Genomic DNA, 8429 nt, shown 5'->3' with positions numbered 1-8429 from the left:
GCATGAACACCAGGAGATTGGAACCAGTAAGATCCGCATGAAGGTCTGCCTATCATACCCAAACTCATGGTACATTTTTTCCTGAGAGATTTAAAATATTCTCAGAGGCTTCAAGCATTCATATATCTATCATTTATTTTTATCAAATGTACAAATTTAAAACACATGGAAAAAATGCAGCTGATAATCTCATTTGTTCAAAGTGAAATACCCAATCCTACATTGTCTCTTTCTGTTTGAGTTTTATTAATCTTGAAAAAATTCTTATTGTTATTTATACTACCAAAGTGCTCTTGTCACTATACATTGTGACTCAAATCAACTAATATTTTACAATTTATTAATTTAAATATTTATTAAATCTTACATCATTATCCCTGCCTTCTTGTGGTCTTCAATTTTTCATTGGAAAAGGAACTGTATATAAATTTAAATTTTAATATATGCAAGTTAAATACATGTTATTCTTATTTTTATGAAATACACTTTAGGGTTTCTCCATTTATTAAAATTTGCAATATCCTTAGGTATGCATAAAACCTCATAGTAACATGCTATATTCTTCAATTCAAAATAATTATTACAAATCTTGATATTTATAAAGCAATCGATAGCCAAATCTCTGTGTGAGTTAGGAATGAAATCATGTATGTATCTCCTCATTACATTCCCTGAGATAGACAGACAAAAATGTTTCCACATGTTGCTAAATATTCCCTGGATGGATAGAGGGAGTAAAATGACCATAACAGAGAAGTAATGTTTTATAGAAAATTTAAATAATATGCATGTTTTCAAATCTTTCATGTACAATCAAAGGTCAGTGGATCAGGAAGAGACTCTGAAGAACAATTAATTTATTCACTGTTGCCAGACAGGTTAATAATCTATCAGAATGAACAACGTGATACACTGTTGCAAATAATATTAGTGCAAATGATCACTGGTTATAAATTCTGTATAATCAAAAGTCTTGTTGGAGGATTACTATTTATTTCCAGGAAATAGCATAACGCAAAATAAGATAATTATATCCAACAATTGTTCATTTACTTATGATTCCTCAGTCTCTATTCCTAAACAATAGTGAAAAATGTCAAACTATCATTCTCAGCAGTGTTTCACAACTTTTATCCTTTCCAATTGTAAAAGTTTGTTACTCATTCTCTTACTGATTACTAGGTTCTAGACACTCTTCCAAGCACTTTAGAGGAAATCTGTCTTTTCATGTTCACAGTTAACCTAAGAAGTAGTTATTATTATTAAACTTATTTTTCAGATTATGAAGCTGAAGCTCAGAAAGTTAATGGGAATTGTCAAGGTCAGAGAGTACCCAGGTAGTCTGACTTTCCTTCCTGTGCCTTTGTCCTTTAAACTATTCTGTTCAACATGTCCACTTTATACTGAAAGAAAATAATTCAAACACATTACATAGTCATTATCTAACTCCTGTTTAGAAAAATTACTTTTATAATCCAGCACCAGATAATAACAAGTAGAAGACATTTAAGAGATTCTTTCAAAAATAAAAGTATAATATAATTAATGCCTTTAACTACAATAATCACATTGGATTAAGTACTTGAAGACTAATAAAATGCAAATAAAAAATTTTAGAACATGATAAACTTTGAAAGAAAGGTATCTTGAAAAACTAATATTAATTGGAGATACAGATAAACAGATAAATAATAAATATACAAAGAACTCAGCTAAATGATTTACACAGGTGATTATTTTCTATTAAAAACACACACACAGCATTTTTCTAATGAGGAAATTGAAAATTGAAGAGACAGACACTTGATAAAAGTAAAAACTACTAAATAGCAGAATCAGCACTCAAAACCAGATTTATTGGCTCCAAGTCATGCCATGATTTAACCAGTAAAATACACTGATATACTATACCAGAAGGGAAAGCAATTTTGGGAGAAAGATAATGAACTTAGATTGGGACATCTACTTTCAATATATGTGAGCATGCAAACATAGGCACACACTCACCCATACATAAATATACTCAGAAACAATATTTTAATTCAAATTTGTATAGAGATCATTAGATTCACACACAGTTTTCATATATAATGGAATGTATGTACAATATTCTCAGTTACCCCAAACTATAACATGTTTCAAAACTGTAGCATAATACTATAACCAAGATATTGATAAAACCCACCAATCCGTCACATTTTCCAGTTTTACCTGTATTGGTCTCTAGTGTGTGTTTTAGTTGTGTACAATTGTAGACTTGCATAGGTTCCTGTATCCACCAGCACAGAAGAGTTCTATCACTAAATGTATCCCTCATGTTGCTCTTTCTTAACTATAACCACTTCCTTACATCCTCTAACCAATCCTTCACCCCTAAGCAACCACTCATCTTTTTTCCACTTCTAAAATTCTAAAATCACATGTTTTAAATGTGGCATAAATGAACATAATATAATATTAACCTTTTAAGATTTTTTTCACTCTGTATAATTTCCCAGAGATTAATCCAAACTGAAGAATGCATAACACTTTCCTCCTTTCATTGATGAGTAGTACATGGAATATAGTTACTACAATATTTTGAACATTCATCCATTGAAGGACACATAGACTCTATCTTCATTCAATACAGACCAAAGCTGTAAAGTGCCCATTTTGGGCTAAATATAACTGCTATGAACATTCTGTACAGGTTTTATATGAATATATGTTTCAATTCCTCTGGAATAAATTCTCAAGAGTGCAACTGGATTAGATGGTAACTGCATACTTTTATAAGAAACAAACTGTTTTCCATTGAATCTGTGCTGTTTTACAATAAAATGATCAATCTATGAGTGCTCCAGTTTCTCTACAACCTCACCAACATTAGGTGTTGCCATTTTTTCTTCCTATTAACCATTCTGATATTTGTTTAGTAATATTTCATTGTGGGTATAATTGGCATGTCTCTAATGTGTGATGACATTGAACATCTTTTCATACACTTATCCATTGTCTGTGTGTCCTCTTTGGTGTAACGTCTCTGTTTTTTGTTCATTTTCTAAATAGATTGCATTTTTACTGCTGAGTTTTTAGTATTCTTCACACGGTTTAGATAACAGTTCTTTTCTTATGTTGTTTGTAGATAGTCTCCCCACTTTTTAGTCTTTACATTTTCTTCACATGGCTTTTGCAGAGCAAACAATTTAATTTGTAGAGCAAAATGTTAATTTTCATGAGTTTCAGTTTATCAACTATTTTTAATGAATTGTACTTTGGTGTCAAATTTAAGAGTTTTTTGAGTAGTATCATATTGCAAAATTTTTCTCTCAATTTTTTAAAAAAGTATACTTTAAAATTTTAAACTTAATTTTATGACATCTATTCTGAGCTAAATATCTCATAAGTGGTCTTCCTGTCTTGACCTCCAAAAGTGCTGAGTTTATAGACATGAGCTACAACACCTGTCCTGTTCATTTTTTTGTTTGTTTGATAGACAGATAGATAGATATAGCATTTGTAGAAAAGGTTATTCTCCATTAAATTGCTTTTGCATCTTTTTAAATATCAACTGAACATGTGTGGATCTGTTTCCTGGTGCTCTGTACTGTTTCATTGATCTGTCTTGATTACTGTAGCTATATGATAATCCTTAATATCAGGTAGAGTAATGACTCATTTTAATCTTCCTTCTCAGGATATTTTAGCTTTTCGAGAGCCTACGCCTTTCTATGAAAATTTCAGAGTAAGCTTGGCTATGACTAAGGAATCACTTTCTGGAGATTTGATAGAAAGTGCATTAAACATAAATAAATGTGAAGAAATTTGACACCTTTACTATATTGAGTTTTCTAGTTCAATGAGCATGGTATGTTTCTCCAAGTATTAGGGTCATCTTTGATTTCATCAGCATTTTTAATTTTCAGCATACAGATACTGTATGTGTTTGGTTAAGTATAAAACTATTTTATTTTCTATGGAGCAATTTTAAATATCATTATTTTTAACTTTGGTTTTCATATGGTCATTGTTAATATACAGAAATGTGATAAACTTTTATACATTTATGTTGTGTCCCACTACATTCCTCTACACAATTATTGGTCCCAGAAGTTTATTATACATTCTTTAGGACTTTTTATGTAGACAATTATGCCATTTATTAGTTTTTATTCTCTTATTTTGTTTTTACTTTCCAATCTCAAGTCTTGTATTCATTATTTTCTTTCCTTATTGCAGTGATTATAATTTTCAATACTGTGTTTCACAAACTGTATATAAAGAAGCAGAAGCATTTTGCCTTTTGGCCAATATTAGGAGGAAAATATTCAGTCATTTACTGTTAGGTATAGTGTTGGCTATCAGATCCTTTAGATGCTCTTTATTCAAGCCTAGGAAATTCTCTATTCCTAGTTTTCTGAGGGATTTTTCTGAAAATGAATTAGGGTAGAATGGAAATAGGTTCACAAAAAGCTTTTTCTGCAACAGTTGATGCAATCATGATGTTTTTCTTCATTAGTCTGTTAATAAGGTGGACTACATTGACTGATTTATAAAATATTAAATGAGCCTTCATAACAGGAATAAATTCCATGTAATCACATCATATAATTATTTTTATACATTTTTTGTATTCAATGTGTTATTATTTTGTAACATTTTTATGTCTAAATTAATGAGGAATATTAGTCTGCAATTCTTAATTTTTCTAACATCTTGATCTAATTTTGGAAGTAAAGTATTACTGACTTCATAAAATGAGTTGGGAGACATTTCCACCTCTTATATCTTTTTGAGGACCATTTGTAAAATTGGTGTTCATTTTCTTTTAAATATTTAGAATTCTTCAGTGACATTAACTGAACCAAGGTATTTCTTTTTGGGGGATTTTAAATGACAAATCAAATTAAATAATGGTTATGGGGCTACTATATTTTATCTAGGGTAGTTTTCAGATTTCGAGGTGTTGATCCATTCTGTTTAAATTTATGAGTGTATAGTTGTTTTTAGCATTCCCTGATTATTCTTTTAATGACAGAAGGTTTTGTAGTTGCATTTCTTGTTTTTTTCCTGATTTTGAGAATTTTTGCATCTTTTTTCCTTTTATTTTGCCAATATTGTTGGAATTTCATCATTTTGATTTCTTCTAAGAACCAGCTTTCTGGCTTATTTATTCTCTCTATTATTTGTCTATTATCATTGCTATGGACTTCTGCATTTATTTTTATCATTCCCTTCCTTATAGTTGTTTTATTTTTTTCTATTTCTTGTTTTTATTTTTGTTTTTTTGACAAAAGAGTTTATATTTTTGACTGTAGATTTTTCTTTGGTTTAAATGTAAGCATTAAGTTCCATGAAATTTCCTCCAAATTCTGTTTAACAGAATCCCACACATTTTTATAAGTCGCATTTTCATTTCATTTAGTTACCTATATTTTTCAAAATTGGTTCAAAATCTCATCTTGACCATGGATTATATAGAAATGTATTGTTTAATTTATATATTTGCAGAGATTTTTTTGTTGTAGTTCTGCTTAACTTCTTGTTGGATTTTACTATACTGACCTTTTTATCATTATACAATATCCTTATTTCTCTTAAGCAATTATCTTTGCTCAGAAGTCTGCATTATTATATTTAATATAGACATCTCTAATTTTTGAACTAATATTGATATGGTATATCTTTTTCCACTCCTTTACTTTCAACACATGTCCCTGAGTGAGATTCTTGCAATCTACATATAGTTGGACTGCAATTTCTTTAATTCACTCTGCCAATCTCTTTTGATTGGCATGTATAGACCACTTCCATTTAAAGTAATTATTGATACATTACAGATTAGATCTACTATTTTATAATAATCTTTCTGTATTATTTTTTGATCTCATTTCTTTGGTACACTTACCTTTCTGTGCATTACTTGAAATTATTTTTAGGATTGTATCATTATTAAATTACAGTCTTTTTCACTCTTTTTGTATAATTCTTGTACTGACTGAATGGAATATTAAAACATACAAATATGACTTACATGATCTACTTTTACAACTTAAAATTAATCATGAACACATTATTTTCATTTAGGTCTCTTTACTTTCTCAACTTTTAAATATCATTGTCTCATTTTTCATATAATGTTATAATTTTAGTTTTAATCATGAAAATGTTTTATAAAGCTTCTGAGGAAAACAATACTCCATATTTTCTACCCATATTTTTTCTTTATCTATTGTTATTTTTCTTCTTGATGTTCCAGAATTTCTTTTTTTTTTTTTTTTTTTTTTTTTTTTTTTTTTTGAGATGGAGTTTCCCTCTTGTTACCCAGGCTGGAGTGCAATGGCGCGATCTCAGCTCACCGCAACCTCCGCCTCCTGGGTTCAGGCAATTCTCCTGCCGCAGCCTCCTGAGTAGCTGGGATTACAGGCACGCACCACCGTGCCCAGCTAATTTTTTGTATTTTTAGTAGAGACAGGGTTTCACCGTGTTGACCAGGATGGTCTCGATCTCTTGACCTCGTGATCCACCCGCCTCGGCCTCCCAAAGTGCTGGGATTACAGGCTTGAACCACCACGCCCGGCCAGAATTTCTTATTATTTTCTTTTATTTTAAGAGCCTTACTTAACTAATCTTTATGGGTAAATCTGCTAATGTCAAATTTATTTATTTTTTTCTTCATCTAATAATTATTAATCTAAGCTTTATTCTAGAAAACGTTTTTCTTTGTTCAGTATACACAACTTACACCTTTGTTTTAGCATTTAAAATACATTGTATCACTCTTTTCTGGTCTCCACAGTTTCAGACAAAAAATATACAGTCTTTAAAATTGAAGTTGTTCTATAGGCAGTGTATTGTTTTTCTCACAGTATTTTCAAGATTATTTTTTATGTTTTCAGTTTTCAGAAGTTTAAACTAGAATAAAAACAGAAATTATATACAGAATAGATTAGTTAAAATGAATAACAACAAATTATTCAAACAATCCAAAAGAGGCAGAAAAGGGAAAACAGAGGGAATAAACAGAAAATAAATAATAATTTTTTTGCCCTAATCTAAGAATTTCTGTAACTATACTGAATGAAAGAAATCTAGACACACCAATTAAAAGACAAGAATAGTAAGGTGGATAAAAACACATCTAGTAATACTCTGTCAACAAGTAACTCATCTAAAATACTGATTAAAAATATTAATACATCTATATTAATATCAGACAAATTAGATATCCAAACAAACCAAAAATGTTACAAGTCATTAAGAACTTTACATAATGCTAAAATGGCCAATTCACCAAGATGAAATAACCATTCTAAATGTGTATGAAATTAGTTGCAAACATACAAAGTAAAATTTGGCACAACTGAAAGGAAATATAACGAAATCAAAAATTGTAGCTGGAAATTTTATCATTCCTTTCTCAGTAATAGAACTTCTTGTCAGGAAATCAGGAGAAATATAGAAGAATGAATAAAAGGGATCTAATGAACATTTACAGAACAGTATAATCAACAACAGCAGGATATACTGTTCTGCTCTTGTGCTGCTAATAGAGACATACCCAAGACTGTGTTATTTATAAAGGAAAGAGGTTTAATTGATTCACAGTTTCACATGCTTGGGGAGGCATCACAATCATAGTGGAAGGCGAATAAGGAGCAAAGTGACGTTATTACATGGCAGCAAGCAAGAGAGCTTGCGTAGGGAAACTTACGTTTATAATATCATCAGATCTCGTATGACTTATTCACTACTAAGAGAAGAGTATGGGGGAACCACCCCCATGATTCAATTATCTACACCTGGTCCCACCCTTGACATGTAGGGATTATTACAGTTAAAGGTAAGATTTGGGTGAGGACACAGCCAAACCATATTATTCTGCCCCTGGCTCCTCCCAAATCTCATGTCTTCATATTTCAAACCCAATCATGCCCTCCCAACAGTCCCCCAAAATCTTAACTCATTCCAGCATTAACTCAAAAGTCCAAGTCCAAAGTTTCATCTGAGACAAACACTTTCCACCTATGAGCCTGTAACATGACAAGCAATTTAGTTACTTCCTCAATGCAATGGGAGTACAGGCATTGAGTTAATACACCCTTTCCAAATGGGAGAAATTGGGCAAAATGAAGAGGCTACAGGCCCCATGTAAGTCCGAAATCCAGTAGGGCAGTCAAATCTTAAAGCTCTAAAATGATCTCCTTTTACTCCATGTCTCACATTCAGGTTATTTCATCCAGGTCATGCTGTTGCAACAGGTGGGTCCTCATGGTGTTGGGAAGCTCAGCTCCAGTGGCTTTGCATGGTATAGCCCCACTTCTGCCTGCTTTCATGAACTGACATTGAGTGTCTGAGGCTTTTCCAGGCACACAATGCAAGTTGTTCATGGTTCTATAATTTTGGAGTCTGGAGGACTATGGCCTTCTTCTCATAGCTCCACTAGG

The sequence above is a fragment of the Saimiri boliviensis genome, chromosome 3 (assembly GCF_048565385.1).
Source record: "Saimiri boliviensis isolate mSaiBol1 chromosome 3, mSaiBol1.pri, whole genome shotgun sequence".
Lineage (NCBI taxonomy): Eukaryota > Metazoa > Chordata > Mammalia > Primates > Cebidae > Saimiri > Saimiri boliviensis.
Note: the sequence above shows the minus strand (reverse complement) of the source record.